Below are 23016 nucleotides of genomic sequence, written 5' to 3'. Positions count from 1 at the left end.
GAGTCCCACGTCGGGCTCCCTGCAAGGACCCTGCTTCTCTCTCTGCCTTTGTCTCTGCCTCTCTCTGTGTGTCTCTCATGAACAAATAAAATCTTTCAAACAATAAAAATAAATTTGTGAAGTACTAAATATCAGTTTTATCCCAAACTTTTAAAAAAATTATATAATACATACACTTTATTAGTGTATAGAGAGTTCTCAAAAATGCTAAGTAAATTTACTAGTAGGATAGAAGTTAAGGGTAAAAAAGAGATTTGGGGATTACCTGCAGGAGTGCCAAATTAAGCCAGAGTAGGATATGTTGCCAAGGAAGAGAAAATATTGGAGGAAAAGAAGAGATAGGTCTAGACCTTCATAGATGCCTATGAGACTCTAGACAGAGCAAGGGAAACCCAAAAATGGATGGGACAAGGACAGCCAAGAAAATGGATGTCTGATATTTAGATGAAAAAAAATGCAGCAAAAAAAAGAATCAAATGAAAGTATGACCTACAGACTGGAGGTCTTAATTCTAGAGCTTTGTTAGAATCTTTTAATTGACTTCGGGATTTCCTACTTAGTCTTCTTCTCATTTCTCTTAAAGGAAAAAGGAGAGAGCGCTAGATACTACTTTGTACAATCACTCACCAATAAAGTACTAAGATTTGCCTGATTGTTAGCTGATTATTATGTGATAACATAAAAGCAAAATATTATAAACAGAAAGTGCTCAACGTGGAAGTAATAATTATAATAAACCAAGGCTCTGTGTCTGGTTTTAAAAACCAGTGGGACATCTGCTTGGCTGTTATCGTAATTGGCTACCAGCCTGTTGTTTTGTTGTGTTGGAAGGAGGACTTTATGTTCTGTGGATGTTATTTGCTCTTGGTCCAGGGGGACCCAAGTTTCCATTAGATTACAAGTTCTATACACATAGCTACATGTGTGCAAGACTCTTGCACAGTTTCTCTAAGTCACTGTAAATATCTTTCCTTTTAGCACTGGATTCTTTCAGGGTTTCCTGTTCTTTCTTCTGTGAGAATTAACAATCCCTCTGGTCTCTGAAGTGTCACTTGCTGTGTTATGATTCCCCTTGTGATAGCTTTGAGAAAACTGCCTATAATAAAACAAACAAAAAAGAGGTATACGATGTCACAACATAACTGTTCACTCCTGTTTGCAACGTATTTAATTCCACTCACTCACCTATTCATTTGTCCGAGAAATCTTTCATCTGAAGAATGTTTCAGCATAAGTTCTGTGCCAAGCACTGAGCTAGATGAATTCTCTCATGTTATCTGAAGAGTAAGTGTTCATGTTAGGGTGTAATTTTTGGAATAGCTTCAATAATTGACTTCCTCAATTAATTTTTCTTCTCCCCCCTTCCTCATACACCACAATCACAACCACCACCAAAATCTGTTGATTTTACCTTCTAAATATTTTTTTGGTAAATCCATGTGGGTTTTTTCCCTCCATTTTTCCTTACATTTATTTTAGGTCAAGCTACCATTCAAGTTAGCTGGTTTTACCACATCCATTCTTACCTCTCTTCAATCCCAGGAGCCATGTTGCTATCAGAGTATGTTTTTTCCAATGTAATTCAGATTCAATCATGTATCTCTCTTGATTAAAATTTTTTGAAGGCTCCCCATTGTTCTTCGGATGTCTCTGCAAATGTCTCTGCAAATGTCTCTGGTGCCTGGCTCTTCCCTAATTCTTCTGTTACTCTTCCCTATCCTCTCATCCAGCCACATTGGCCTTCTGCTTTCTGCTTGCAGTTACTTGAATCTTCGGTGCTCCTTCCTGTCCATGGCAGGCTGCTTAGAGTGCTGGCTTCTTACCTTTGAATGCTTTCCTAATTCTTTGCCTCTTAAAACCTACTCACTCTTAGATATTAGTATGTGCCTGTACAATAAATGGTAACTAAAAATAGTAAATAAAAAGCCAAAGTTTGTGCTCCCAAGTATCTTGCTGTTTTATGAAGACAGCCAGGGATTATTTAAGAAATCATAATATATAATCATACACTGAGATAAACTGGAATAAATTGAAAAGGAATGTTACACTTTATATAAGATAAGCTCGTAGATCAGAGAGGCTTTGATCTCTCTCTCTCTCTCTCTCTCTCTCTCTATATATATATATATATATATATATAAGCTTCCTTATATATTGTGTACTTATATACACAACTATATATGATATATTCCATATCCACACAGATATACATAAAAATGCTTATAATTTATATACACATATACATATATGATCTCACATATAAATATATATATACATACATACATACACACATATGTATTAGAGAAACCTCTCTGATCATTCAGGTTAGCTTATCACAATGACACGTTCTTTCATTATTTATCCCAGTTTATTGTAACACATTAGGATTTGTTAAATGGTGCTTGTCTTCCTTCATTAAACAATAAGATACTGAAGAGCACAAACTCTGGCTCTTAATTAAGCATTTTTCCCCAAAGGAGTAGCACAATCCTGTACACAAAAACAGAATTTCAATACATCTTGCTTTGAATTAGTAAATGAATAAATGACCACCCATCCAACTTAAAAGGGAAGAATGCTGCTTTGGGGCTATAATGTTTCATGCAAATTCTTAGTAAAGCTTTTATGACTAATGAAGATGACATTAGAGGGGAGATAAAAGTAAGGATATGAAATCTAGCAATAATTTGAGGCTTCAAAGACTTAAAGCAAAAAGAACTACTCTATTAGATTATTTTTGATAGCATAGATTTCCATTTATCATCATTACTTTTGAATAACAAACAGAGCTAGAATTCTCTCATAGAGTCAGTTTTGAGAATAAATGGCAAGAAAAGCTTTACCTTAAATGAATGTTCAGAATAAAGGCATTTCACACACATATAGATTTGAAGAGAGCAAATTAAGAGAAGATTACTAGTAAACCTTTGTCACAGCCCTACTGAGGAAAATGCTCCTTATGAAGAAGCTTTTGAGTAAAATTATTTATTCCATGCTAACATGGAGAAACAAACAGAAAATTCTGGTAAGAGGAGTCTGTGAATAGAATCTGTTACAAAGAAACCCCAAAATGTCTTTCAGATCCTGAATATGCACTTTAAGCAAGCTGATAATAATCCAAGGGCGTTTTCCAAATATGTTTTTCCTAAAAACAAGGTAGCAAGGTTAATGTGTTGAAGTATCTTGGTGAATATTCTCATTGTTTTCAAGTGTGTACAGGGGCTTATGCCAACATTTCCCAACAAGCCACAAACTATTCCTTCCCTGTTATGTTACAGAGCCAGGAATTCAAAAGCACTTCACTGTTAACTCTTACACAATGGACAGAAATATAAAATAAGGGACAGATCTTTAATTTGAATTTCTCTGAAGATAATTTTTTTCAAGCATATTGTTCATTTGAAAGTCTTAAATGTGTATATCATGGCATGCTTAAGGGTGATAGCAATCCTGTTACTAGTACTTGATGAAGGCTGGTGGGATGAAGAAGAAAGATATCTGGAAGAAGACTGGCACCCTGGAGGCCTCAAAGGGAGGAGGTATTGGGAAGGTGTTGGGAAGGACAGAAAACGTGACTACTACTCATGCCACTCTACTGATGATGTTTTGCATACGTACAGATGAACTGCTTGTTTTGAAAAGAGCTTTTCACCAAAAAAAAAAATGGGAAATTCCATAATAGCATGTTGTGAGGAACAGTCTATCAACAGCTAGCGACAGCTGCTATTAACAGCAGGATTATTGGTTCAACTTGAACGCCTTAAAGTTCTGCCATTTGGTGGGCAACAAAAACCAGATGTTTTGGTTTTGTCTGGTTCAAAAATTTAGGCTCATTGACACTTGAAAGATGGACTGATGAGGGGGGGAATCGTGGGTTTAACTGACATTCTGTGGTGAAATGTTGAATTTTGAAGATAGTTGGTGAAGAAAGTTTCTGACGATTCTCTGGATGAAGGCGTCAGAGGTCTTGTCTTAGTTCGTTGTCCCAGAGCTATGGTCTTTTTAAAATTTTAACTTTAAGTAGGCTCCATACTCAATGTGGGGCTTGAACCCAATGTGGAGTCACCTGCTCTACCAACTGAGCCAATCAGATGTACGCAGTCTTTTTATTTTTTTAAACTCAATATACCACTATTCTTTCCTCTCCCTCACCACCCATTGCTTATAAATCGGTGCCTAGCAGGGAGTGAACAATTTAATGACAATGAATATGTAATTCATGGAAAGGAAATTCAAAATTTCCTATTCTTATTTATAGGACATAATCCATATTCAAAGATAATGGTGCTTAGTGTTGGAGGCATTCTATGATACTCATTGTGATTCATGGAAAATATGTGTGATAGTTCACTAAAGTTTTTGTCTTCTCAGTTTTTTAATGAAATGTTTTATTAATAAGTTCAAGTAATAGGAAAACTTTTTACACATGTGGAACAATACTTTTTAAAAATGAACAGGGTCACATTCTATGATAGTGGAAAATGTGACACCACCTTCCCCCTCTCCCCCCACCCCTCCTCATGCAAAACCTCCTAACCTCACTGGCTGACTCTCTGCCACGTGGATATTCCTCCTCTATGCTGGTCTTGCAACCTCCAACTGCCAGACCTGCTATTATGGCTGTGAAGTGGCCATCGGGCCCTACCCTGCAGGCTTTGGCAGGTCAAACTCTGCTTATACAAATTAATGAGGACAAGTTGAAAAACATAAATAAAAGATATGAGAAATATATCTGGCTAGAATTGTGCCTTATAGATTTATCTTTTCTTTGTGCTGGGGACATAATGCTTTTGGGGATTTCCTGGTGTCATAGCAATACTCCACAGGGACCATTTCTGTACTTTCCCTAACTTTGTTTTAAAATAAAAAATTTAAAGAAGCCTTAGAATTACTCATAGGGTGGCTAAGGTGATACAGATAAAGCGTGGAGGAAACTCATTTTTAACCTGTAACTATATTGTATGATAAGAAAGAAATATGCTTTCAGTCAAAATCGTATGAATTAGACTCTCATATGAGCCACTTATTAGCCATAGGTCCATTGTCAACATTTACCCTTTTAAGTTCTAGGTTTCTTTTCTCCAAAATTGGACCTAAAAATATTAACTTGATTTGAAAGGATATTTTTTGCATTAGGAAAAGAAAATGAGATTATATGATATGTACTTAGCAAAGTGCCAAAAACACAGACATGGCCAAACACATGGGACTTATGATTAAAATACAAAAATACTGGTTTTAGTAATCTGATAAAAGAACCATTCTCCTTTCTGGGATGATAGGTACTACTAGTTACAGATCAGCTTCATTTGCAATGTGGTAACCCCAAATCCATTATTTTTCTTTAATAGCATGCAGCAAAACCTACTATTAACTAAAAGTATTTAATGCCTCAAAATCTCATGAGAGCAGTGTGACTTTTCTAGTTCCTCCGTTCACTTTATTCTAAGATAGAATTAGAGATTCTTAAATTATGAATCCTAGAAAGTGATTTATTGTTAGAAATTTTGCCATTATATCTTCAAAGAAATAACTTTAATCATAGCTTCTTAGGCCAAAGGTAACCTCGTTTTTATGTTTCCAAATAGTACTAAGCAAAATTCAACTTAAATCCACTACATTATACAACTATGCCAAGAGATGAACTGAAACCAAAGCACCTGGCAATGCACAACACTTTCTTCCTCACTAATTGAGGCACAGAATAAAGGGCCAAATTGCTCCGTCACAATATAAGAGAGAGGATACGAGAAAGTTTACCAAATAAATACTCACATTTAAGGATTCACCTGCAAAAGTTACTTTTAAAAAAGTTGAGTAGATAATTAACATTCACTATTATGTGTCTTTTATACTTAACCAAGAAAGGAGAATTTGAGCCTCTCTTGCTGTCACAACAAATGGTAATTATGGAGAGAAGCAAATAGATTAATAATGATCATTTCAAATTTCATGTTTCATAAGCACAGAAACTGTTTTTAAGAGGCATAAAAGGTTTTAACAGGAAAAGGATTAAAGGTTTTATTTTCCTCAACTGAGGCACAAAATGAATGAGATTTTTTTCAAGTTAACTTCCATTCCATCTGGCTCAGGTGTCAGGGATCTATATTTATCTTGTATTAGGCATGCGCCTGGAGTGCTGGAAGGCTCAGGACGTCAATGGCTTTCAGATGTCAGGATAACCTTAAAGACAGATGAATGGTCAAGACCCCGTGCCTCATTTTTGAGTTCTCAGCTGCTGTGCTGTGGAAATCATGTGTTTATTTTCTGTGTCTCCTCCTACAACAGTCTCTCTGCAGCCAGACTTCAGATCCCACATCTAGGCAAGCAAGCTCCTCCAGAAGTAGGTGAGCAAAATGATTTTTGTTTAGGGGTGTGGCTATAATGGTCTTTGTTGTTGATGGGCTATCATCTAGTAAATATTAATAATTATTATTTTTAACTCTTTGGGAAGATAATACTATCTGTTGTGATAATGTAGTCTATGATGCTTCTTCTAACATTTGTAAGCTTTCAACTAAATAGATGAAGAAAAAGATGCTTGACACTTAAATTTAACATCTCCACTAGTCTCCAAATTCATCTTATGAAACTTCCATTTACACATTTTCATGGCTTTGACTTAGAAAGTATGAGAAAATGTAAATTCCTTATTTCAAAAAGTATAATTTTACTGGAAATATTATTCCTTCAGACTCTCTAAGTTAATATGACTTGTCCCAATCTAGTCTGAGTTATCTTTTTATATAAATTTATTTTTTATTGGTGTTCAATTTGCCAACATATAGAATAACACCCAGTGCTCATCCCATCAAGTGCCCCCCTCAGTGTCTGAGTTATCTTATTTAAATTTCTGTGTGCCTTCTTCCAGGCTTTAAAAAAATATATTCTTTTGAAAAGGACACTCTAAAAATCTGACCAATAAAATTTTTCTCTTCCAAACTGAAAACTTTTTTTTTTAAATGAGACTAGAAGCTGAATGACCTTTGTTCATGGGACTCTGAAAATGTTTTTTTGGCACGTTGTCAAGACTAACAAGTTTATTTAAGAAATAATTTAAAAGATCTGATCCCCTTACAAACTGATTTAGAAGGAAAAAAAATCTTTCCATATGTATACTTATTGATCCCGAGAGATCATTCAAATTGCACTGACTGTGGGCACCAGATATTTTACTTTGGAAGGAGGAGGTTTTGTCCCATAGCAGAACTTTGTTACTTGGGGTGTTTCGTAGCATAGCTGTATCAGGTCAGAAGACACTGAAGAATGATAGAGGAGTGACTTAAGCAGAACGGAAACCTAAGGACCTACTTAGAGATCAAACCAGATTCTGATTTAAAAATCACCCCCCGCCCCCCGCATGTTAACTTCTAAGTCTTGAAAAGAATTGGGTATAATTCTTTACCTTTAAAGATCATTTCCTTTTATTCTTTGGAGAAATGGTGGCTTGGAGCTGTGCTGAATTCTGGGGATAGCATTCTGGACTGATGCTTACAGAAGTGTTAGATTGTTCATTCCGCGTGTGAGAACCCACAGCTCAGGTGGGACCTGGATCACATGAAGAGAAATAGGCAACCTGTCCTGTTCTCAGGTACACCTGACTAAATAATGGAAGTGGGATTTGTAGGGCAATACATGAGACTCCTGTAATCCTGGCAAGGAAAAAAGGAGAAATATTTTCAAATGATGTACAACACAAACACTAATTACTTGGAATCAGATCCTTTTGTAAAGGACAATGACAACTTTGCAGCTAACTGCTCTGAGGGTTTAAGAAAGCAAACACCTGAGGATAATAAAACAGTTTTCACCTGGGAAAAGGTAAGCTCCTGAACTCTGAAGAGTCACTGGTAGGCAAAAAAAAAAAAAAGGGGGGGGGGCTTTAGCATGGTTAACAAATCAGTGGTAGAGACTATATAAGCCTGCAGAGTAGCCCAGTTAAATGAAAGAATGTGTTTTTCTTAGAGTGAAGAAATACATAATAATCTATTGATGTTACTGTGACTATGGCTAATTTTGCTTTTAGCACAAATGGCTAGTTTAGATTATTCACTAAGGAATTTAATATTCCTAGTTTTTATAAACTAAGCTTCATAGGATTCTGAAATTAAAAAAAATGCCTTAAAATGAATGAAAAGGAAGATATATTTTATTGGTCCATTGTCTATGTTTTTGATTGCTCTTTGGATGAAAGACTGCAAAGTGCTTCACCACTTGACCACAGCCCAAAAGTGGCCTGGAATGAGGAAGGGGGAGGTACTTCAGGTGGAGAAGCGACCCTATTTTTTCATCGGGTTCCTGGAATCCTAAATTATGCTGCATTAATAGTGATTCTCTCCATCACAAATAATGAACTGTTCATCAGGAAAAAGGAAACAGTCTAAAACTAGCTTAAGTGCACAGAGAATATTAAAAAAAAAAACCACATAGATTTGTAAATAATTGGTTTTACTCTTTGCTGTATTGTAGCAAAGTGCAGAAATACATTCAGCCACTAAATACTTTCTTCTTTCACAAAAGGCAATGAGTCAGCCGCCCCTGGTTTCCCAGTGAACCTTCTAGCCGTTTCTTTGTGAAGATTGGTAAGGTGCATTCTGATCTGTGCCTTCTGACCAATTTAGCTGTGTGGAAATTGAGTAACACTTTATAGAAGGTGCTTGGTGGTCCATTGTTAAATTATTGAAAATGTTTTGAAATCGACCCAGAGACCTTTGTCACACAAACACTATTATCTGAAAGAGGAAATGACAGGAAATTGGCGAGCATTATTGAGGGGCATAGCCAATAGCTTGGCTCCATTCATTAAGCAGTCCAGAGTGTCCCCAAATAGAAAAGCATTGTTCTTCCTTCAGTGCTTCCGAAGTTTAAATGTGGAATAAGAGCGGTGCTTTAAAAAACAAAACAAAAAGCTATTAGCTTCATCGCTTAATGTTGTTGTTCTCCTTAAATCTTCCAAATATAAATGTTATGGTTCTCCCACTTTAATTTTTAGGAAATCAAAAAGCATAGTAGCAGTCATGTCATAGTTCAAAAAAATTAAGAACATGGTCCAATCGAGAGTCGCGTGGAGACTCATGTTGTCCTGTTTTGGAATTTCCTTATCCTTCTATTTGAAATGTCACAGAGGCCAGTTAAAGTGTCCTTCTTGTGCTGCAATCTAAGAAGTTTTCGAAGTGAAGTAATAATAGGTCATTTATTCACTGCAGTGGCCCCACAGCATAGACCCTAAACACAGTGGTATATTTTTAGAACAGGCCTAAATTTGTAGTTAAGTGAGTGGCAGGTATTCTGACTCTAAGGGTGAGCCCTACAACAGCAAACCTGATGGAATCAACTATTTTTCAGGGTCACTTATTCATCATCGATGCATTTGTTAAAATCTATATGTGAGCATTTACTAGGTGTCAGACACGTTGTAGGCTCTGGTGAACGTGGTTAATAATGTTGTGCTAGAGAGTTCTACAGATCCAGGATCTTTTTTTCAGGTGCTTGTTCTCCCCCCCCCCCCCCCCCCCCCCCCCGCCAGGTGCTTCTTCTACATTTTGTTTATATGGGATGAAATCTTTTGATGAAAGTGTTTAAAAAAAAAAAAACTTTGTAAATGATAGAGCCATGGGATGATTTTGTGGACAAAATCATGGGTTTTGATTTAAATACTAATCCCACTGATCATGGGAATAGTATTTATTCCCCATGGGTGTCCACAAACCGACCCTGGTCCATCTACCCCATAGATGGTTATGGACCATCTATGCCCTGAAGAAGATGTGCTAGATGTGGGGCTGTTCCCTTTACAGAACCAGAAGGGAGATGCGGGGCAGAGTTGCTTCCTTTGCCCACTCTTAGCTTCCTGCCCCTATAAATAAGCCACCCATTCTTAAAGTGTTAACAGAACACACAGAAACTCCTCCAGAATACGGCAACACAAAGGGGTCCACACTCTAAACTGCACTTAATAGCTCCTTAAGATTACTTTGTGTTGAACTGTTTAGTTTGAAATGGGGAATAAATGCTAATCTAAATTGTAGCTCGCTCTCCTGGAGGGGAAGGGAAAGATGTCTAGTTTCTATGGAAACTGCTAGTTTCTAGGAGCCTCATTCATTTAAGATCTTCTTGGTCAGGGGGCACCTGGGTGGCTCAGTGGTTAAGTGTCTGCCTCTGACTCAGGGCGTGACCCTGGGGTCCTGGGATTGAGTCCCCCATTGGGTCCCCACCAGGAGCCTGCTTCTCCCTCTGCCTGTGCTCTGTCTCTCTCTGTGTGTCTCTCATGAATAAATAAATAACATCTTAAAAGAGCCTCTTGGTCAAAGTTAGACCTAGGCAGCCACGTGGACAGGCAATTACTGTAGAGGACACAGGCTGTGATAAGTGTCCTGGATGGTGATAAGTGTCCTGGATGGTGATAAGTGTCCTGGATGGTGATAAGGGCACTGCTCACAGACCTTCCCACTCCCTTGGATCGGCCCTTTGGCTGGGCTGTGAGCTTCCTGAAGGCAGGGGTCATTTGTACCTGAGCATCAGCACTGCCCAGGGCCTGACACATAGTAAGTGCTCAACAGCTCGGTCTTACTCATTTATCCAAACTTCTGATGTCTAAATGTTTTCTTACCCAGAGCATTCACCTTCCACTAAGTGCTCTAAAATTTCAAGAAGTTTTCATCACTTAAATGCATCTCTTAGGCAGAGTGCTCTTTTAAAAAATCTCCAAACTAATATAAACCCCTACCATAAAGTGGTAGATCTGTGCAATGGTTGTGTGCAACATCCTTAGGAAGGTCGTTGCATGGGGTGTTCGCACCACCCGCCGGCCCTTCCCAGCATGACTGGGTTTTTGTTTTGGTCGTTATTTTGTAACGCAGGGCAGATCATGTATTACAAATGCAATTATGGAATGTAATACACAAATATTGTCTAATTCACACGACACTAAGTGTGTAAGCTCACACCAATGATGATCTGATGGGTCAAGTCCATGAAGCTCCTTTATTTCTCCTAATCCCACTGATTTCTTCCTCTCCCTTCCCCGGCTCTGCCGTGGGTGTGCAAAGCTGAGATGTGCTTACTTCTGCGCTCAGTCTCTGAGATGGCTTTACTACTTGTGCCACGTTTTGGAAAAAGCTAGAGAAAACCTCTTAGTTCTGTCCGTCTACTCAGGGCCCAGGGGTCGTCTTCAGGTTTGCTACCCTGGCCCCAGGTATAGATTATGATTTCTCTGCTTCTTGCATACTTCATGGGAAGCCACAGCAAGTATAGTAGCTGCTGTTGGCTGGCCTGGCCACACAGAACCCCCAAAGCCTCCCTGGGGGTGGAGGGAGCCACCAGCTGGCAGTGGAAGCATGGTCATCATCTGTGGTCTCTCAACCCCATGGTCAGTATTTCTTGGTGACCTCACTGAGAGCCTCTCACCGGTTTCTTCCTTTGGTTTGCCCAATCTCCAGGTATTGCACTCCTTATGTCATTGTCCTTCTACTGCACTCCTGTCACAATAACTCAGTGATGTCTTCTGTTTTACCAGGTGAAGGGAGGAAAAGATTAGGAGGGAAGCAGGGACGTCCTGGTATTAAGAGGCAAACTGCAGCAGCTTACTATGCCTCTGCCCATCATCTTCTGCCCCCCATTGATATTCCTCTTGAGTAACAGAGATGCCACTTTGTTTGTTTGTCTCTAAACTCTCCCCCACAGAACTTCTGTACATAGTAACCGCAAGAACATTTCTGAGGCTGACATCCTGTAGAATAAATAAAAGCAACTGAAACGAGATGAATGGTCTTTTGTGAAAAGAAAACTACTTACTAATGATTTACCATGGCAGAGCAACAGCTATGAGGCTGGGCCTTTTCTCTAGGGGTGAAAGCTGAAGTCAACTTTCGGCAGCTCTCGCAACGTTCACATTTGTTCACAGCAAAAGCTGCAAACACTGGAAGTGGGAAGAGTTCTTAGCATCGTCTCAAGCCAAGATCGACTAATTTTACAAGTGAGGACTCTGAGACCTACAGAAGTTAAATGGGCTTTTTATGCCGTTGCCTGGACACTGGGGTGGCCCCTGAATCCTTGTCGGTGGGTTTTTCCTGAGGTCCCTCTCAACACCTCCTAAGTGACCTTCTCAGTCTTGATCGTTTGACCAATGTGTCGAAGAGGACCCGAATCTACGTGCCACGGCCCTAATGCCTGCTGCTCAGGGTCTCCATGTGAATGTTTTCTGTCTTACGTTGAAGGCATCTGACCCTTTAAAAGCATAATCTCATGTTCTGTTTCATGATGTGCATTTGACATTCAGAACTAAACTGAAAGCAGCCCCAAGATAGGTCTGTCGCTTACTATGCTCGAGTCTCTCCAAGCGCTTAGTAAACTGTATGTACTTAAAAATACTCTGCAAATACTTCTTAGACAAGTGGATAGGCTCAGTGGGTAATTCTGTCCTGCCAGTGAAACTAGAAATTATAACCACTCTGATGATAATTACATAAAATGATTAGTATTTAATGAGAGGCATTGTAAACTATCGGTGAAACCCCCTCTCTGTAGTCAGATGGAAAAGGTTTGAGATTTGGATCTGCCACTTGCCAGTTCCATGACCCTGGCTCAGCTAGTGAAACTTCTTTGTGCTTCCTCTTTCTCCTCAAAGTGGGGACAATAAGAGTACCTACCTCATGAACCAATTGTTCAAAGTAAGCGAGTTACTGCACGTAAGATACTTACACAAGTGCCTTGTACGTGGTAAGGGCTTAGGAGGATTAGCTGTTGTTATTTCTCACCATAATTTAGACATGGGTAGTGTTATCCTCATTTTAAGAATGAGTAAACAGAGAGATTAAGAAATGGCCCAGGACCTTGCAGCTGGTTAAGTGAAAAGGGCATACACCTAACCTCCTTCCACACCCACATCTAGTCCTATTATTTCCTCTCCATTCTTTTCTTTCTTCTTGTTACTACAGCCTGAAACGTAGGGCTTGTTCTTGATTTCTTTTTTTCTCTTGCCTTTACCTGGCTAATTGTTCACCAAGGCTTAGCTATTCCTGCCACCTTCTAAATATCTCCCCATCTCCACTAAATATTTCTGAAATCTGACCTTCTTCCTTCCCACAGCCACTATCTTAATAAGTTCAGAACATCTAACTGTCTGCCTGGGTTATTTCAGACGATCTCCTCTGACTTTCTGTCCAATCTATCTATTCTCCAAGAGTGCCAAAGCCATATTCCTAACCCTAAATTTTATTACATCCTCCTTCCCTAAAATACTTGAGTAGCTCTATACTTCTTTCAAGAGAAATTCCTGAGAGAATGAATTCCTAGGGATTGGGACACACACCTCAGTCTTGCATGGGTGGCATGAGGACTTCATGTGGTCATTTGTGCCTTTCTCTCTAGCGTCCTGTCTTGTCTTTCCAAAGCTCAGACATTGTACCAAAGCCTTCTCGAAATAGCTGTATTTCCTCTGTGTGTGTGTGTGTGTGCGTGCGCACATGTGTGCGTGTTTTAAGATTTATTTATTATTTTAGAGAGAAAGGGAGAGCATGGGGCAAGGAGCAGAAGGAGAGGGAGACTTGATCTCAAGATCATGACCTGAGATCATGACCTGAGCTGAAGTCAAGAGTCCATGGCTTAACAGAACCACCCAACTAATATATATATATATATATATATATATATATATATATATATATATATATATAATTTTTTTAAGGGGGAATGTGTTTCATCCCTTCACCCTCTCCCACTTTCTTTACCTAGACTTGTATTGTAGAACTCTCTAGTAAGATAATGCTTCTTCCACCACAATGTCCTTCATCACCCTTCCCTTCAGCACCATTCTTCTCTAGTCTGGGTGTGGTGGTCACAATGTATTGTAATTGTCTATTTACAAATTTATCTTCCCAGCGATACTGTGAGTTCCTTGAGGGGAAACACCAGGTTTTTGTTTTGTTCATTCTCCTATTTTATCCCAATTATAAATCCAGACTAAGAATACCTAAGAAACTTATTTTCCTCCTTCAAAGGCAACGGAAACTTTTGCCAGTGTCACTGGAGAAATAAAAGTCCAAGTAAGTGAAAAGCAAAGTTAATGATTCAGACTACGATAGCAAAGCAGCTTCATAAGTAGTCTGGATTTTCAAGAATGAGGAAGAGTTTGATAGGGAAATGATCCAGTATTGGAACCTGTAAAAATAATTGCAAAAAGCCTGGAGCAAGGATTTGCATATCTTCTGGGTTGTGACATGGTAGCGAAGGGAGCCGGATCAGGGCTTGGTTCAGGTTGCAGGCATGGCCGCCTAACAGGTGCTTGCTATGTAGGCAAAGGGTTAAGGGCAAGACAAGATTAGGGAAGGACAACACTCTGATGAGTGAGCCAAAGTCAGAGTCTGCTCTAGTTTTAAACCTTCCTTCTTTTGAAAAACAAGGACTGGCAAGTGAGTGTTGGAAACTATTATCTCCGAGCACTCAGTTTTAAGAGCTGCTTAAATCAGACCAGATTTAACGCAGTAGTTCTCAAAAAGCTGGTGTGTATGTGAATAACCAAAAATATTTAATTCGGTTCTCATAATGCCTGTTTTGAAGAAATCTATTGTTTTATTGCTTCATCATCACCATCATCATAGTTTCTCTTACTGTTTTTCTTAATCTACACTCACGCCTTGTACTTCCCCCCCCTTACTGATTACCAGTAAAATTTAATCCCTTTTAAGAAGTTGTTTAAAATCAACCTACTAGTATCTTGCTAGCCCTTTACTGGGAGGGTCATTAGTTCTCTAACTATATGTGCTATTGCTATGTTTTGTAGATGTTAGACTTGGATCTTCAGTGCAGTGGCAGAGAGTCCTTCCCCTTAGTGGGGTTTTGGTCAAAAAGACTTAACATACTCCCCTAACTTCTTGAAGCAGGACTAGAAAGCTCTTGACAGTGTTTCAGTGTCCTTCAGCTCTTGATATGTCGGTCCTCCCTGTGCCCTGGCTTATGTTCCTCATCTTCCATATTCTTTTGTTCTACATTTGATACAGCTGCTCTGACCTCAAAATCTTTGTTTAATGCCATTTTGCATGACTCTAACCACCTCTCCTGTTCCTCAGCCACTATGGCATCTTCTCATTTTCCTTCCCTCAAGTCCCATTTAGTCTTCTATAACATTCTGGGAGACTGTGGTACCAAATATATCAGAGCCTCCTGATGATACTGGCCTGCAGAGCCAAGCTTTTGAGCTGCTTCATAATTGTTAATGCTCTTTAGCCCAAGACCAGTAGGAACACACCTGCAGTTGAACAAGCTGAGTTGATAACTCACTGCAAGAAGGGCAAAGTATACTTCAGGCAACCAAGAGTGACTCAAGATGTTAGAATCTCTTAAAGAATTTGGACTTTGGACGATTGGGTGGCAGGGCAGGAGGGAGAGGTTAAGAAAGCAGCTTTGTTTTGAATTGGATGTTGTCAGGAAGCAGAGTAACTTTACAACCGCGTGTCTGATCTTACCTAGGAGGAAGAAGATGAGATGGCTAAGGCTGCAAGGGGCACAGAAGCCACAGAGACCCATATTAGCTGAGAAAGGGGGTAGTATGTGAGCTTAGTGTTCATAATTGGTCTATGTTTGGACACAATTACAGAGCGTTTCGTTTTTGTTGTGACCCGCCGTGATCATAGAGTGGCCTTGTCTAAAGTTGATACCCTGTGAAATTGTTCATGTTTGACAAGAGGATCCCAAGGCCTGTGAGTAGGAGGCCAGTGTCCAGAAACAACAAGACCTACCAGATAGCAGCAGGCCAGGTCCTGGCCATCAGAGGCTGTTTTCTCTTTCTCATGACAAAATTCTTTATTACTTCAGTAATGAAACCTACTTCTATAAAATCCACTTTCCCCTATTTTGGTGATAAGATTCTAACAAAGTCTCTTTGTAATTTTCTCCCCAAGCCCTAAGGTATGGCCAATGCACTGAATATTGTGATAAAAAACTTCATTTATTTTATGCTAGCATTTTGATGGTCAGTAAGAACCTCAGAAGGTCAATCTGTGTATAGCTATAATGTGTACTGGTTTAGGGAATTGATTTATTTCTTTGCCTTTACAGGATAAAAACAAGTTCGTTATATAAATGAAAAAAATATACCATTGAGAGATATGACATAAATGGAATGAAATCTTAATTTCACTTAATGAAATTTACCTGTGGAGAAGTTAGAGAGTCTTTCCACTTACTACATAGGGAAAGGTCAGAGATCACAGAATCTTGGAATTGAGAATTACCATAAATCAAGTATTTCTGAAAATTGATCTAAGTCGAAGTTAAATTGGTTAAAAATAAATATGCCAAATTTCTACTTAGATATTCTAGGTGCCTCTTAAATGGGATAATCTTTTTCTTTTACGTAATAGACTATCATAAGTTTTGCATAAAAGAACATCTAGTAAGTGATTCAGGTTCGCAATTGAATAATATTCAACATTTTAGTAATGTGTGGATATAAAATGATTAGAAACATTGACAAGTGCCCCAGGCTTGTAATTTGCTTTAGAATTTTTTATAAGTCTGTAGAGGAGGTGATGTGGATTGGGATGGGATAGGTGGTGAGGAGGAGATGTGATAAGGCTACAAATTAAGCTTGAATCCATAGGTCATACATGGAAAAAATACCTTTCCACAATGCAGTAACTAAGACACTTGGCATATTGTTAAATATACCACTTTTTATATGTATACTTTTTAAACATAGGCCGCCTTTAAAATCCAAGGCTTCAGTCAGATGTGTAAGATTAAGTTTCTCCATCTTTTGATTTTTTTTTTCAATTGGTTTTAAAATAGAATGAAGGCAATACAAAGTAAACAGAGATTTGTTTTTACATCTGCTTTATTTATCGTACTATCTTGTTAATAAATAGAAGCTATTTTCATTGAACTTTATAGAGTTTGCCCTGTAGTTACTTTTGTGGATATCATCTAAACAAAGAAAGATGTGCATTTTTTACTTTCTCCTTAAGATCTCCCCTTTTGCAGGATCCTATTTCATCTTTCCTGTTTTCAAGTGAAACATGTAGCTTTGTTTTGTGTGAGCCAGGAATAATAATTTACTGAATGGGAGACTAAAATTGAGAAGTTAAAATTCCAGTTAAACATTCTGACTATTAATTAAACAACAGGCTTATGTCTTCTTAAAGATTACAGATGTCTGTTATGAGCCTAGGTGATGTGGGCTTATTCAAGTCTTGTACAACCAATGGCAACACTTGGGATCCCGAAATCTGAATAGTACAATAGTTACAGCAAGATCCTGGTAACTGACTTGATTCCTTGTTAATAGCAATGAAAGGAAATAATACCACTAGATATAAAAATATCCACTAGTTACTTGGGAAGTTAGTATTTTTGAGGATCATTCTTCTCTATTTTATGCAGGGTCAAATTTGCATAAATGTATTTGTGGATGTATCTATTCTTTAGTTTTACTGTCCAGAAGTTGGCTATAGATAAACATTAATTACTGGCTTTGGTAATGGTCAAAGTAGTTTTGTGTGCTCAGTTTAGCAAGAGCTACCCACATTAAATGGAACTAAAAAGGATGAGGGCCAATTTTCTTACCTGAAACATTCCTGTACTCTTCATATACCATAGAGATGTTCAACCACTGAGCCACCCAGGCGCCCCCATCACAGATACTCTTAAAACAGTTGTTAGGACTGATGCCAAAATAAAATGGCAACTTTCTCCTCTTGCTTTTATCTAATCCTTTTTTCTCCAGAGCATATCAGCCTCAGAGGCAAACAGAGGTGACTGGTTTTCACTGCAAAAATGACCCAGATTATTTCTTGGGGAGTCTTCTTGTTTTCCACTGGCTTCAATTCTCTTTCTTTCTTTATCCTATACCTCTTTAAACTGTCCTAATGCATTTATGTTTTAGGTACCCACTGGCCAAACAAGACAAATTGTACTATGTGGACCAAAGAAAGCAGGTTCAAATAATCTTTTTACTTATTGCTTATTCCTGACAAAGTCCTTCTCTAAGTTACTGACCCTGGACTAAGTAGAGCAAATGATCAATGTCTCCTACTTCCTGGTCTGAGGACTTTGCAATAGAGCCCTCTCTCTCTTGACCTTTGCTCCCCAACCTCATCCCCTGCATCTATTCCCTGACTCCCATGATGCTGACATGCTACCCTGATTCCGCACTACCTTGTGAGCCAAATTGCAGCGTGGAATGGGAAGTGGGGAAAAACTAGAAATAAGGAGATTCAGTGCTCCCTAACAGAGCCGAAGGTACGAGGGCCCTTGTTACCTGCTTTGTCACCTGTTTGCATTATACCGTAGTTGGAGCTTCAGCCAGAGCCAAGAGAAGTCCTAGACTCCTTTGGGCTTTAGTGTTTTTGTCTCTGCTTCTACTGGGGCTGTTGGTTCAGCTCTCACCTGGCTTTCATTACTTCTCCTCTTCTGACCCCTCTGCTAGGGGTATTTCTCCCACTCATGAGGACTCAGGGGCCTAGCTTCTTGGTTTGACAGCCCCCCTTGCCATGGCTGCCACCATAACTGCTGCCCCCTACTCCAGATTCTGCCTGGAATGACTCCACCCTCTTCATAGTAGGTTGAATACCAGTTTGGGTTTAGAGCCTCCTGTCTTGCTGGTGTCATTAGTCTTCTATCCCGACTGAGTGCTTTTCATATGACCCTTATAAGTGAAAACTCTTATCCTGTCATTTCCCCTACTTAGTTACTTAATGATTCTCTTCTGCTTACAGAATAAAATGGAAGTTTCTTAGAATTAGGCAAGAGGCTTCAAAATCTGGTTTCTACCCATTTTCCTCACTTTTGGCTCCTTCCCTGAAAAATGATTTTGTGGCTTTCCAAACACATCATTCCCTTCTGACTGTGAATTTACACATCCTGTTTTGTCTGTCCTGACTTTTCTCCCTCTTATGTGATCAGAAAATGTCTACCTATCCACTGAAGCCCTTGCATTAATGTATAGTGTGTCTCCTCTCAACAAAACCACAAGCTGTTAAAGACCATATTTTTATTCATCTTTGTTTCCAAGCTCGAAGTCTGGATATAGTCAGTTAAGTGTTTAAATGAATATATGAGTAAATGAATTCCATAACACCTTTCTTCCCTTTTAATCTAAAACTTGGAACTTTCTTTACTTCTTCTACCCTTTATAATTTCTCCAAAAAAAAGCTTAGGAGGAAAGCCTTATGAAAATTCTTGGAGTTGTTCCCAATAGCAGTTCCCAAGTGTAAAAATTACAGCCTATGTGGCATTAAATAGATCTGAATTCAAGTGTGATGTATGTGTACGTGGCCTTGAATAAATTATGCAATCTCTCAGTATTTCAGTTCCCCATCTGTAAAATGGGTGTACAATTATTTTTACAGTTATGATTTTAAAAGCCGGACTATACAAAAAAAAAATTGGAGCTCTGTTTCCTCATCTGAGAAATCATTTAGATTAAGTGATTTTTAATATCCCTTTCAGGCTCAGAATTAGAAGACTTGAACTTTGGTCCCTCTTCTCTTATTCTCTGTGACATTGAGAAAATAAATTTTAAGGTCCTTTCTCTGCTTCTTAAATAAGGAAGTTGTAGAGAGGTGTAGAGTTGTACAGAGGTGATCTATAAAGAATCTTCCAGTCTAAGTTGACTTGATCATCCATTATCCAAATCTATACATCCATTTCCTTTCTCTTGTAAATATAATTACACTATAGTTTCCCAAGTATGTTCCTACAACTATTGACAGATGAAGATAATCTCAACAGGGGAAAGTGTTCTAGATTTACAGGATAGGTGGCTGGGAACTGGTAAGTGACAGGCTATAACATCTTGGTCAAATTCCAAAAACAGAGGTAAATTTTGGTGTGTTGATCTACAGAATTATACAGCATCTTATAAAGACTTCAATAAAATGTTTAGACCAAATAGGAATGATGTCAGCAAGAGAGCAATTTTTAGAGACTTCTAGCACCAATTCTGTCTCAGAAACATCAATCTGAACAATTACAGACCCATAAAAATACCTTCACAAGAGCTAAGGTTTCCAGGTGAGGAATTATAGGACCTGTGTGAAGCAGGTACTCTATTTTTATATAGATGTCGAGACTATATCAGATGGCCTCAATATCTTTTCAGTAGAGTAGAAAGTAAGGCAGTTTTCTGAGAAGAGAATTTTCCTGTGAAATTCTTAAGAAAATGAAGACCCAGAAGAACCAAGAGAGTGAAGGTAAGAGACACAAGGTGGGGGGGGGGGGGGGGGGAGTAAAGGATTGGTAAGTAGTTACTGTGGGCAGCTCAATTCAAATATAATATTGTTTTAAAACATATTGGATTATCAAATGTGATTGGAAAAAGTCAAAAGAATTTTAGCACCTAAAGAAAAAAAAAAAAAAAAGACAATTGCCCTAGTTCCCTAGTTTCCCTATCTTCTCCTATTCCCCATGTCTCTTTTAGGGAGAAAAAGACCTTGAACATTTTCTAGATAACATATTTATAGTGTCATTCCTTGATTTAAAAAAAAAATGTGTTTTACACATTAGCCTTTGATTTGCTCTTGTGGAGGAGGAGGATCTCACAGAACCCTCCGTACACTTCACCCACTACCTCCACATATCTTCTTCTTCCAACCCAATCAGTGTGGTTCCTTTTTTGATATTTATTGATTATTTGCATTCATATTAGAAATTTTCTGAAAAGTAGAGCCACAAGTTTGGAATGAATGCTTTCTGGCAAAATTTTTCTTTACCTCTTTTCCTGGTGATGATAACTGTCTCCTTAACTCCTCTATCGTTTCCCTGATCTAATATTAACTCCCACCTCCCATTCCCCCATACCTCTTCCAGGCCTGTGCCCTAGTTCTTGGAGTTGAGGTTTCCTTTAAATTTCTGTGCGGAACTTCCCCTTGTCTCTCAGTTGTCAGACCAGCTATTTCTTCAATCCTCAGTCTTGTGGTTCTTTGGCTTACTTCCTTGCTTTGGTGGAGTTTCTGTGCTGGGAGTTCTTGAGCTCCTTGGGAAAGAGTAAAAGACGAGTAAAACTTGGGAACCGACAGACATTAAGAAGTCTTTATCCTCATTCCTCAAAGTATGTTTACATATAGAATTACAGTTGGAAATAATTTCCCCTCAAATTTTTGATGAGATTGCTCATATGACTTCTAAATTCCCAGTGTGTGTGACATTACTCCCAAGCCCACCAGAGGTTTGTAAGAACTTCTGTTTATTCTTGACACTGCAACCTCCAGACAGGTAGGACCCCGCCTGTGGCCCCGGTAATCCACTACGCTGTAGCTGGGTGACTTCTTGCACTCTGGAGACTTACAAACTACAATTCTGGAAAATACTCATGCATTCTATCCTTATTTCCTCATTTCGTTTCTGGTTTTATCTTGCTTTCCCTGGAAATGTCTTCATATGAATGTCGGATCTGTTCTCCTACTGCGAGGGTGCTCTTGTGGCTCCTCTGGACGCTAATGCTGTGACGCTCATAGTCCAACTGCTCCACTTACTGTGTTATTTCTGTAACCATCACTTCATTTTTCCAGATTGCTACGTTTTATTTCCCTTTCTATGATTTATGATTTTCTGTTTCACCAGTCTCAGGATGGAGTATCTTCCCTCAGTTGCCTAAAGACATTAATCACAAAAATATTTAGTGCTTTTTATTCCCTTTTTTAATATTTATCCTTATTGTCTGCTTGTCTGTTTTAAATTTTATCCTGCATGCCAGAGGTATTCCTCAAATGTCTGGTGATTGTCCATTTATATTGAAGTTGTGGCAAATAAATACAAATCCCGTTCTAGAGATTCGTTGACCAAGAGAGTGGCCACTAGTCATAGGTGGCTATTGAGAACTTGAAATATAATTAGTCCAAACTGAGATGTGCTGTAGTAGTAAAATAAAAACCATATTTCTAAGGCTTTGTATAAAAATCTCATTAATAATTTTATCTTGATTATTATAAATAATGCATTATAACATTGTAATATATATTAATATATATATACAGATTATTATAATTGATTAGAATAATAGCATGTATGATAGTGGGATAAATGATATATTAAAATTAATATCACCCATTTATTTGTGCTTTTAATGTAGCTACTGAACATTTCAAAAGTGTATAAGCCATGAGGCTCCTATTATAGTTTTATTGGATAGTATCAGACTAGAGGAATCAGATAAGGTCCTGACCATATCATGTTCTTCCCCCACAGCTTATCTCCACTAGGAAGTTCTATCAACATGTTTTCTCTGACACCAGTCAGTTCCCCCAGAAAAGAACCCTGTCATTTCTGGCTTGCTAGAATTCTGGAAATGGCAACAGAAAAGGAAACAGTATGTGGAATTTCTTTTTTTTTAATATTTTATTTATTCATAAGAGACACAGAGCAAGAGAGAGGCAGAGGCAGAGGGAGAAGCAGGCTCCATGTAGGGAGCCTGATGTGGAAGTCAATCCCGGGGCCCCAGGATCATGCCCTGAGCCAAAGGCACACACTCAACCACTGAGCCACCCAGGTGTCCCAATATGTGGAATTTCACTTAAACTTATTTCAGCATGGATCTCCCTCCTGCCCAAAACTGTGTCTCCTGTTCTTAAGCCCAGAATTCTCTGGCTCAATATGCCAAAGAGGAGCAACCCCCACCTTTCAGCAGGCTGAGTGGAGTATGTGGTGAGAAGATCTAGGGTTTAGGGCTTATAAAGATCCTCAACCAAGTTAGACCCTGCTTCCCATGGCACTCTGTGCTTCCAGTTCATGGCCCTGTCTGGGATTATATAACAGATTCCTTTTGCTTCTTACTGGCTTTCTGTTCACAGCAGAAATATTGAGAATCTGACCCTCTATGATCTGCTGAGCAATTATCATTAGTTTGTTTGCTTTCTAAATATTGACTTGTTTCTGGTCTATCTCATCTAAATATTTAGGCTGAACACATGCATTTTTGTTTTTATAAACTCTATTGCTTTCATTTTAAAGAAATTTCGAGTGCAAGTGAAAATGTATTCAATGTACCATTTAACCAGAGTCTTAATAGTACTTCATCTTTTCCTT

At 38.5% G+C, this 23016-nt stretch overlaps 1 protein-coding gene across 1 annotated transcript in view; it reads left to right on the top strand.

The window, feature by feature from the left end:
* Positions 1–6090: 6090 nt before the first annotated feature.
* Positions 6091–23016, top strand: part of CD36 (CD36 molecule (CD36 blood group)) — a 76288-nt gene continuing 59362 nt past the window's right edge. Inside the window, exon 1 of the mRNA XM_072759822.1 lies at positions 6091–6347. The gene's annotated coding sequence lies outside the window, so the exon portion shown is untranslated. The remainder of the gene's footprint in view (positions 6348–23016) is intronic.

Source organism: Vulpes vulpes, chromosome 5, assembly GCF_048418805.1.
Source record: "Vulpes vulpes isolate BD-2025 chromosome 5, VulVul3, whole genome shotgun sequence".
Lineage (NCBI taxonomy): Eukaryota > Metazoa > Chordata > Mammalia > Carnivora > Canidae > Vulpes > Vulpes vulpes.
Note: the sequence above shows the minus strand (reverse complement) of the source record. Positions and strands in the feature narration are given on the sequence as shown.